The sequence below is a fragment of the Stigmatopora argus genome, chromosome 8 (genome assembly GCF_051989625.1).
Source record: "Stigmatopora argus isolate UIUO_Sarg chromosome 8, RoL_Sarg_1.0, whole genome shotgun sequence".
In the NCBI taxonomy this organism is placed as follows: domain Eukaryota; kingdom Metazoa; phylum Chordata; class Actinopteri; order Syngnathiformes; family Syngnathidae; genus Stigmatopora; species Stigmatopora argus.
Window position 1 is genome coordinate 3,364,582 of NC_135394.1, and position 11,654 is coordinate 3,376,235.

Genomic DNA, 11,654 nt, shown 5'->3' on the forward strand with positions numbered 1-11,654 from the left:
CATATTGAATGGCCCTCATATCAGAGGAAGCCTTTTAACAGCAACTCGTTTGAAACATTTTTTTTTACTTTGGTGCCCCAACTAAATCAGTGAACATAATGAAAAACTTATCTTTTGAGGAAAAATCCTCTCCAGCAGATGAACAGAGGATAGCCCTGACTTAAACTCTGGGGCTATCTTTTATCTGATTGGTTGACACAGAAACAGATTTTGGTTGCCGGGGAGCAAAGAGCTGATGGTGGTACAACATCAGCACTTCTGAGAAGATTAGACATGAATAGTCTCATATACTTAGGATGGTGTGATAATATTTCCAGCTTTTGAAAACACAGTAAAGCCCCCTTTATATTTTATACTTCTTCAACCCAAGGTCATTTCTTACCTGTCCTTACAATTCAATGCCACTCATCGGCCTTCTCTCCTCTGGCTGATGAATAAGCACCTTACCGAAAGAAGCAGAGCTGCAAAGCTCACGTCAACCCACTTATACACACACTAGTTTACTTTGCACAAGACATCATAAGTACTTGAATGTGATTTTTTTCTGTTCTTACAAAGGTATGCATGTCATGATATATTGACAACATGACCTACTAACACTTGTTTGTGCAATGTATAGTAATTCATTCATGAAAATATAAAAAATAACATGGCATAGTGCTTATTATACTCACAACTAGTATTACTAGTATTTTACAATATGCATACTGGTGGTCTTGTTTTATTGTTTATGCGTCATCCTTTTTTCCATGGGTGAGTGTAGATGTCTCCTGTGACCTGCAAAGTGCTGATTACAAGAAAATTCAGCTGACTTAGGCGGTGGAGAAACAAAGGGAAAATGGCAAATTATTTCATTACTTGGCAAAATTTACTATTCTTAGCTGTTATTGCCACTTGCCATTTAGGCTTTGTCACTTCTTTATCTAATTCAAGTACCTTTAAAATAATTTTTTCTAAGTTTGATGTATTCTCTATGCCTCTTTGTATTTTAGACATTCATTTTCTCAATTTTTCACGGAATCTTCTGTGGTTTTGTCTATTTCTTATCATTTTTAGTGTCATGCCTGTTTATATATGCCATTTCTTTCCCAGGGCATTGAGTCAACCACAAATTCTCGTGTAGTCATCTAAACCGATAACTATTCATCAGACCACGTAGTATTATACAGGCCTAATTTTGATGGTATCTAAGCAGTTATTTATCCTTAAAATTAGAGTCAAGCCCAAAACCACTTAAAAATGTCTCGAAAAAGCGTCTTCTGCCTATCAACAATATTTATTGGATAAAAACTCCCATCCATCCAGCCATTCAATAAAGCAGGGGTCTCAAATCAAATGGACACAATAGGTGCCTATTTTCATTCCAACCAGTGAAGAGGATACATTTTGGATTCAATCTGGTGTCTTACAAGTGTAATCAGTTGATAGGAGTCAGGTCCTGCTTGTCTAAGTAGAAACGTCCTTGGTTCTACTCTTTCTGATGGATCTGTTAGAATGAAAACCTGCACCCACTGTGCCCCTTTGTGGAATCAGTTTGAGATCCCTGCAATAAAATTATAATGGAATTATAATGTATTTGTCTTCATGGGAGCTTCATTTTTCCTTCAAATTATGGGGTACTAGCTGAATGGCAAGTAGCTGCTACTTGCCTTGTTGCAATTTCCTAGCTCCATCCGGAGTCACCATAATAATAAAAGATTGCACTACAAGGTGGTGGAGTGAGTGGATCATTGGCATGAGACATGCCACCTAAAAATAAAAACAGATAAATTATGTGTTGGAAAAATCCTTGGGGTATGTGAGGAAGAGTAGACATTGTTTTACATTGGGAAAGGTGCATTGTCTCCTATAGAACTCGTGAAAATATTATATCTATTAAATGAGAGTATTACATAAATAGCTACATTTTTCCAGATGGGGAAAAGGCATCTATCTAACGGAGACGTTTACTTGTCTTAACTGAATGATAAATGCTGCAAGCAATGGGCATGACATCCCCGGATTGGCCTGGTATGTGGTGAATATAGCACATGTAGAAGATATTTTCTTGGTAAAATACAGTCTTTCAGCTAAACACTGTATTCATTTACTAGCAAGAAGCTTCAAGCACAAAGCCTGAATAAGTAAGAAGGCACTCTACACTGCAATCTGGCTAATTAGTGAGTGAGCAGTTCAATAGCTGCCATCAAGCCTAATTGTCACAATGACACCTGTGCTTCCTAAAATACCTTTTATACCCAAGTAAAAAAATCTAAGAATATTAAATTCACTAACAACATTTCAATGGGCACCAGGGAGGGGGACAACCTGAATTGGTGGCCAGCCAATTGCAGGGCACAAGGAGACGGACAACCATTTACACTCACATCCAAACCTAGGGCCAATTTAAAGTGTTCAACCAGCTTACCATGCATGTTTTTTGGGACGTGGGAGGAAACCAGAGTACCCAGAGAAAATCCATGCAAGCCCGGGGAAAAAATGCAAACTCCACACAGTGAGGACCCACCTGGGATCAAACCCTCAACCTCAGAACTGCGACTGACGCGCTAACCACTCGTCCACCCCTAAGGTAAACCATTCGCCATTAATATTTTGCCTATTAGCCCAAAACAGATAAATCTGCAGTTTTCTCTGGCATTCTGTCAGTCCATAAATTATGTCCAGCATTAAGGAGATTTGATTGTTTTATGTCAAATTCATTCCAGAATGATTATTTTATGTTTTGATATATTTTCTCCGCCAATATGTTTTTTTATAATGAAATTCCTAAAGTGCATTTTTAGATTCTTTGAGCAATGACCTTTAAAATGAAGGAGATACAAGATAACTACTGCTTTAATAAACTGATGTTTTGTTACAAACCTGAGGTGAGGCAATGGTTGGACAGGAGGACTGCTTATGACTAAACTATTTGTTTTCTCCTGTCCACTAAACAACATAAACAATCATGAATAAAAACAAATCATTTTCTTAGCCTAAATTTGTGTTACACGCAAGATGCATGGGATACTATATAGTCCCAGAAATATCTGGTTGCCTTGCCAGTGACACACATGGTATTCTTGTGATTACGTCCCAATAAACTATTCAATCAAAATGACTGAAATATTATGTTCTAGGTCAAAATGCTTTCAATTCCAATTTCTTTCCAACAGTTAAACTGAAGATTTGTAAGGAGTTGAAATGAGCCTATATCTGTTCTTAAAGCATTCACAGACAAATCAGCCTCAAACAGACCACAGCTGTTTATATTTGCATAATAACAGAAAACATTGAAAATAAGCTTAACTACAAAATGTGCCATCCATGTTTCTGGTGCTCAGGAGGCTCCAAACAGCCATGAAAAAGTAAAAAGTGCAAACACACTTGCAGGTTGAGTAGCAGAAAGAGTTCAAGGATCACTAAACTCTGGAAGAGCAGCAACTCCGCTGAGGCTGAACACTGCCCCAGACACACACGCAAGCACGACACAGACACACACACGCACAATGTATTGTAGTCTTGAAAGCATGTGTGAGGAGTAGGCTTTACGTGCATGCAAGGTATTCATCAGTTGATCTGCATTCCTGAGCTTCATGCAACCCATTAGTGTGAGCTATCTTGGAGTTTTGTTTGAAAGATGGAACATCACACAAGATTTGAGCACATACCTCCACATACACAGACACTGTCAGAAATGCACTTGCTTTTCACGGCACAGCAGCTCTGTTGCTTTTTTTTCTTCTTAACTGCTACCTGTTACGTCATTACTTGTGTTACACTCTAATTCCAAAGGAGCCTCAACCACTAAGACTCACTGGTAAAAAAAAAATGTTAACATGAATAGTGTCTTATCTCTCCCATGAGAAAAACACTGCATTACTCTCTTTGGAGGATAAAATATCATGCTGCATTGCATTTTTTCCATTAAGCATGAGTACAAATTGTTAACCTCAATTGAGTCCGTGACGAGTTTATTTCCAGACAAGAATTCAAACCTAAAGTTGATGTGAATGACAAGTATACTTATCATTTAACAATGAAGGACAGGTTGAGGACGTTTTGTATTTTAAAAAAACATACAAAAGCTTGAAATATGTGGTTGATTTGGCTTTTCACAGACCGATATTTTCAAAAAAATTAACATGTAAAAAATACACTCGGGTTACGTTCTTCATCATCCATCATCACATTTCAAATCATGATCAAATTCAACTTTGCTTCATCACATTATAGTGACATGCTTCTTGCTGGTAAACCTACAAGAAGTATGACTTAATTCTACTTTGGTCACAAATCTGTAAAACTCTATAAACAGTTGCCCAACACCACTCAAATCTAGTGATTTTTGTTGTAGCTCCTCATTCTATGAATAAATAAAGAGCCAATATCCACCGCCAATATCATGACTTTCAATACGCTATAGTCAAAGTGGTAAAGAATACTGTGGTAAAACTGTGTTCATACACTGGTTAAACCAATTTAGATGGCAACCTTTGTAAAGTGTGAGGAAAGGCTTGCGGGTATTGGCAGATGGCACATTTAAACACACACTAAGGAAACCAAAGGTTATTTCAGAGCAGAAAAGACAGGATTTTACCACAAACACAGTGCACGCACACATATAGTACATTTTGAACTTTGAGCAGGAGTGGCCACTTCCAACGACACTCAACCAGGACGTTCCTCGCTCCTCGTGCCAGCCAATAAGAAAGTGGAATTTAAAGGAGAAGGTACCATAAAGGAAGTCTCATGTTCCTTTTAGGCCTCTCTGCTCCTGCAAACACTGTTTTTTCCTGCCTGTCAATGCCAGGAACCCATTTAGAAATGTGCTAGGATATATCATAGCGAGACAATGTGAGGATGGACCAAGCTATTGTTTTGCACCGTTGCTTAAATAACAAAATGTCGGGTTTTGTTACTTTCTTCAACAATACTATAATAATATGTTTTACTGTGTAGGTATATTGAACTAAGTAGAATTTACAACTGCAACACTAACATTATTTCTACTTCAGTCAGTGTTTACTTTTATTCCTTTAAGTTTCAGGTGGAAAATTATCATTTTACTCAACTGCAGAGCGCAAACCAGAGGAATAAACCTAAATATCTATGCTGACTTTGTTTGGTTTCTTACAAATCTTCATTTGGTTTCACTGTCTGCCCATTAAGGGGCCAGTCAGATCATTTTTTGCCAGTCTCACCAATTCAATGCATGTTTCTTGTTGCAGCGACACCACAGTTTATTTGAAACTGATGTGTGTGCATACAGAAAGCCAAAAACATTATTTTATTGAAAATGCACTTTGAATGCTGCATTGCTTTATTCAGTTGTTATTTTCTTTGCTAAGGCCACTTAACCTAGTCACTGTATGTGGTGATTGTATAAATTTTTACATCCACTAGTAGTGGCTGAAATTAAACTTTCTGCAGCCTAGCGACTGAGTGGTTAGCGTGTCGGCCTCACAGTGGGGGTCCTGAGTTCAAATCCAGGTCGGTCCACCTGTGTGGAGTTTGCATGTTCTCCCTGGGCCTGCGTGGGTTTTCTCCAGGTACTCCGGTTTCTTCCCACATTCCAAAGACATGCATGATAGGCTGATTGGACACTCTAAATTGCCCCTAGGTAGGTAGTGTGAGCATGAATGGTTGTTTGTCTCATTGGCTGGCCACCAATTCAGGGTTTTCCTCGCCTCTGGCCCTAAGTCAGCTGGGATAGGCTCCAGCACCCCCCGTGACACTAGTGAGGATAAAGTGGTTCAGAAAATTAGATGAGATGAGACTAGTAGTGGCTACGTGTTTTTTCACCAGAGAGGTATTTTGTCACATTTAACACTATTGCTGCATGATAACTTGTAATAAGTATCCTCAGGTAATTTTAATTTTAATTACAGTTGAATTTTATTAGGTTGAACAATACTGCATGTTATGTGGAAAATATACTTTGTAAAACAATAAATGGGTGAGATGGAATATCCCAGGAGATTGCAGGGCCAATACAACTGAAGACAATAGGTGTGCAATTCCTCATAACTGCCGATTCGATTCGTATTACAATTCGCAGGTTATGATTCAATTCAATTCCGATTAATCCAGATAAAACACTTTGATGCGATAATTGCGATTTGTGGATCTCACTTTGGAAATAAATACTAATCAAAATGGACATAATGTACATTCAGAACAATTCATTTCTAAAACCTCATTAGCACTAAAGTAAACATGTCCTATGAATAACAATGCATTCAATGTATAGTTTTCTCAGGTCCTAGTTCAGACCTGGTTAAAAAAGACAACAACAAAAACACACCTTGAAGGATTTGATATGGGCCCTCATGCGTACAATCACGATTAATAGATGTCAGCGCGCGGTGGCTGACAGTCCTGAATTTAATTTATTTTTATTTTTTGACTGCATTTACTTGGAGAATATTCAATGTGAGAAAACATGAATTGTAAGTCATTTTGTTTTAAGGCACAGATGTGTTACAGGACTCACAAGGACAAAGATAGGAGCTGATCCACCTCTATCTTGAGCAAACTGGCAAGTGGAAAAAGAGCGAGAGAAGTGAAAGCATAACTGAGAAATAGCTTGCTGACAGAATCCGATTCACAGTCCTATCCCTGCATTCAACCAGGTGATGTGTGACTGTGTGTGCCTCTACACTATATTTTTTGTGCGTTGACTCCAAGCTTTAATATGGGTGGTCTCAATGAGGGGTTTTAGGGTCCTTTGACAGAAAGAGATTTTAGCGAATCAGTCTTCCTCCTACAGTAGCACTTAGAAGCCTTAAGCTCCTTAGACATTCTCTGCCACTTGTTTGATGAAAGAGCATCAGTTTTAATAACTCTAAATACTGTGGATATGAACCAAAACTAAAATAAATCCAAGCAAAAAAAACTTATGTAGTTCTGCAGGGCTCTTTGTCAAGAACAATTGCCATGAATACCACCAATGACTACCTATAGTGACAGATTAGGAAAATGACTTTTTGTTGCTTTATTCTTTCTCCATATATTAACAAGGAGCCGTAATAACAACCAAAAAATTCTCAATTGTTTCGCTCTCAAGTGATTATATCACCAACACACGTGTACACAAACAAGTTTGGCAACCAAGCTATTTTATTTTTGAAAGAACCATTTGTAATATTACTCTGAAAAATGTCTTCTATAATGGAAGTATGTTCTAATGCATTATTTAAGTTTGTAGTTCAATCTGAATTATAAGGAGTTAATTAGAAAATATTAAACAGTGTGCTGTGTCATACATCAACCAAACCTGATGAAGAATTTACATCATGATTTGAGGACTACCAAAATGAACTACTGAATGTTTGACTCCACACTAATATATAAAAGCATGCAATTGCAGTGAGGGTCTGGAAACAGCTTTCAAAACTCGTTTGTCATTGACAAATCATTCATAGGCAGCATATGATGCCCCTTCAAATCTCACAGTTACTGATGTCAGTGTCACTTTGCGAGTCACACATCATTGCATCACTACAGCTTTAAAAGCCATGAGCCTAAGAGATAGAATGAATTACGCTCTCAGCACCTTCCAAGAAATCATACTGACACTGTAATCACTATATATATATATTGATTTGCCTTCTTTGTGATTTACCAACCATATATATATATATATATATATATATATATATATATATATATATATATATATATATATATATATATATATATATATATATATATATATATATATATATATATATATATTGTGATTACAGCTCGGCGGCTGAGTGGTTAGCGCACACAGTGGAAGACCTGGGTTCAAAACCAGGTCGGTCCACCTGTGTGGAGTTTGCATATTCACCCCGGGCCTGTGTGGGTTTTCCTCGGGTACTCCAGTTTCCTCCCACATTCCAAAGACATGCATGGTAGGCTGCTTGGACACTCTAAATTTCCCCTATGTATGAGTGGTGAGCGTGAATGGTTGTCTGTCTCCTTGTGCCCTGCGATTGGCTGCGTGTCCCCTGCAGTCAACTGGGATAGTCTCCGGCACCCCCCCCCCCCCCCCCCCCCCCGATCCTTGTGAGGATAAAGCGGTGGATAGATGGGCAGACAGACAGACAAAAAGACAGACAGACGGATGCAGCGGGCTCTTCGAGTAAATATAAATACATCTAACATGCATGTGGGCACATGCACAGAGGCACTGACTTCTTGTAAACAAGTGTTTAAAAAAAGGAACACAGCGCCGTTCTAAGGTTGCCTCGCTGTGATTTACCAACCAACCATGGCCGATGCACTGTGGCATACATGCAAACTAATGACTAAGACTGAGTAAATGCATGCACACGCTCAGAGAACAGAGATTGTAAATGACAGAGAGAGGGAGCAAGAGATAGAGAAGAGAGAAAGAAGGAAGGCAAATCAATGATGCAGAGTGAATGCATGCAGATCTCTGAGAGCACATATTATCATTCTAAGCCATTTCCTTGCATCTCTTAACTCCTTTCTGACTGAAGTATATTCTCAAATGTGTGGACTGTAACTGCGTGCACATGTGTACGTGTTGGGCACCAGCTGTAAGACATTAGTCAAGCCAGCAGGTAACTACTCAAAACTGGCACAGATAACGAGAAGCTTGGGAAATAGTGTCCAATTGCAAAGTAAGAGACATGAAAGGGAAGAGATTTCTCCTTTATGGACACAGGTATGTGTGAAGAGGAGTACTACTTTTCCTGTGGGATTTGTTTACTGTACAGATGGTCAGTTCACAAAAAGCCAAACAAAGGAAGAACTTCAACCCACACTAAGAGGAATAACTGAAATTTATAGATCTTGGTAAACTCTTAAATATGGGCTTGGGAATACAGATATGTTGCCAAAAATTGAAACAAAAAAAGTATTTCAAGTCAAATACTTTGAGAGAGCAGGTACATAAAAGTGGCACAGACAGAGAGAGTTCTGAGCAAAGTATTTCAATAAATGGTATAACAAAGAATGTGACAACAGGCAAGAATAAAGCAGAATAATGGGAAAAAATGTTACAATAGACAATTTCACAGCTGAGAAAGGAACTGAGTGAACAATGAGGGGAAAAAAAACATGTTTGATCTTCCCTTACCTTTGCAGCTTGTTTTGGAAATCCTTTGAAAAAAAATGGTGCCTCGGTCTTGCTATAGTTTCTAAATTTCTAGTTCTTTCCTCGGTGTCCGTTCGCTAAAGTGTGCCCACGAGCAAACGAGTGTGTCCGTTGTATGCTCGTTTGAATGTATCAGTGCTGATGAACAGTGGAACGTGAAACTCCACTGAAAGGCAGACAGACAGGCAGGCAGACTGAAACAGGAGAATGACGCGAGTTGAGGGTAGACTGAGTAGGATGGAAGGGTTACGGCTTTCTAACATCAGAGCGGCTGAGTGGATACACCCACCTTGTCAGCCTGGATCAAACGGGTATATCTCAGCTACTTCAAACTAGTAGTATGCAAAGAGAGTTTGGTAATGAAAGTGCAGGAGAAGCTTTCAGTTAGCCACAAATACTGTAGATAGTTCCAACTGTTCACTCATATGAGATCAAACCAGTAACCAGTAAAACCTGACTGGTCCTATCAATGTATGTTTAAAGTTTGTTGAATGGGAATGTTCATTATTTGCAGAATGGTTTAATTATTCATTCATTGTCTGAACTGCTTTATCCTCTTTAGGGTTGTGGGGGGAGCAGGAGCCTATCTCAGCTGACTCCAGGCCAGAGGCGGGGGACACCCTGAATCGGTGGGCAGCCGATCGCAGGGCTCAAGGAAACGGACAATCATGCACACTCACAACCATACCTAGAGGCAATTTAGAGTGTCCAATCAGCCTACCATGCATGTTTTTGGAATGTGGGAGGAAACCGGAGTACCCAGAGGAAACCCATGCAGTCCCGAGGAGAGCATGCAAACTCCATACAGCTGGACCGACCTGGATTTGAACCCAGTACCCCCACTGTGAGGCCGACGCGCTAACCACTCAGTCGCCAGGCCGCAGAAAGTTTAATTTAAAAAAAAAGTGAACTGCTGCATGTCATGAAATGAAACATTATGGGTGGCGAACTAGAGGGAGGGTGTGAGTCGTATATTTTCATATCATGTCTTTTGAACTGTCCACACTCCCACCCCTGCACCCCCAGCCATGTGAGTTCCATCCTTCTTGAGACAAAGCCTTCCTTTAAAAAGTCTGCCCCTTCTGAACAGTACATTTGGCAAAGGTCCTTGTTAATCATATATCTTAAATTTGTTGGCGAGAGAGGCACATGCAGGTGGCCACTATATTAAAATGTGTGCCTTCACTTTTAGACAGTTTTGTGCATTATAATCAAATTGAGCTCCTTTTCCCTCCCAAAAAAGATCAGTGCAGTGCTGTCACCACTAGTGATGTGAGTACATGAAGAACACCACTACTGAATCTTTAGTAAGTATGTAATAACCAATCAAAATGAATGTAGATGTCCACCTTTGTGACCATTTATTCCTATACTACTTCTCCTCACTAGGGTCACACCGAGGACTGGTTGCCAGTCAAGGCAAATAGAGAAAATAAAGATTATAATTCAAATTCATGTCAGTGTACAATACTTCTAGAATGGGAAGAAGGCAGGGTCTGGGTGAGATTTGAATGTGGGGCCTTTTGACTGTGAGGCAGAAATGAGAATCACTGTGATACCAGGCCCCTAGGCATCTTCTTTTGTATTTACAAAAGATAGATATGAGATGTGAAAATACTTCACACACTCATCTTGCTGTTCAAAAGAACATTGTCCACCTAATTGGTGTGCAGGAAGACCAATCCGCAGTAAATGAAAAGTAATGAGCTCAAATATGCATTGTGGTTTAATTGTTGATGGGCTGTGAATGAACTAAATGCCAGCCCATTGACCTTCCCTGATAAAACACCCATGGCCTTAAAATAGCATGTTAATTATTGCGCAATGTAAATGAAACTGAGTAATACTACCATAAAAATCAAGATGTATTGTGTGATTCAGTGAAAACTGTACCTAGCCTTACTTTAACGTGGAAACCGGTCCATTCCTGTGGAAAAAATAGGATGATGCAAGCAAGTAGTAGCTCTGTTGGCATCATCACCTAAAAATACAACACGTTTACTACCAAGTAACAAGTCACCTAGTAGTGACTATTACAACATGGTTTGGTGACTAGTCAGAGACAGCAGATTAAGGAAGCTGTAGTCGACTGGCCACTGGTCCATCGATGCATAGTTTATGCTGACCAAAGAGCCATTCACTGCAGCAGCAGCAGCATTAAAAACTCAATTATTTCCAAACATCATCGTGTAATGTGCACATGAGACATCAAACACTGCGTTCTCTATAGGTTTCCCCCCCAACGCATTAAAGTAATGCGGGCGTCTTTGGGAAACAACTATATTCTCCATCCTCGCCTCATGTAGATGAGCATTGCACCTTAAAATGAACCGTTCATACGGAAGCGATTCTTCGGATGTTGTTGTAATAAAACGCAGGAAGAGAAAAGGACAAGGCGAAAAGCATCTTACCGTTCCAATCCTGAACGAGTAGCTCGGGCTGACTGTCAAGATGCGGAGATGCTCCAGTGCTGTGGAGTACTGTACGCCGTTGGACGGGGTGACGGTGTCGTTGACGGGAGTGCCCCCTGCTGGTGAACATAGGACATCGATTTTAAGGTGTC

General features: G+C 39.5%; 1 protein-coding gene across 2 annotated transcripts in view; it reads right to left on the reverse strand.

Annotated features, from left to right (window-relative positions):
• kank4 (KN motif and ankyrin repeat domains 4) overlaps positions 1-11,607 on the reverse strand; it is a 59,593-nt gene extending 47,986 nt beyond the window's left edge. Inside the window, exon 1 of one of the 2 annotated variants that reach the window (XM_077608208.1) lies at positions 11,503-11,607. The gene's annotated coding sequence lies outside the window, so the exon portion shown is untranslated. Of the gene's footprint in view, positions 1-9,073; positions 9,322-11,502 lie in introns of those variants that run through there. The other variant, XM_077608209.1, reaches the window with a different exon arrangement.
• Between the last annotated feature and the right edge of the window lie 47 nt (positions 11,608-11,654).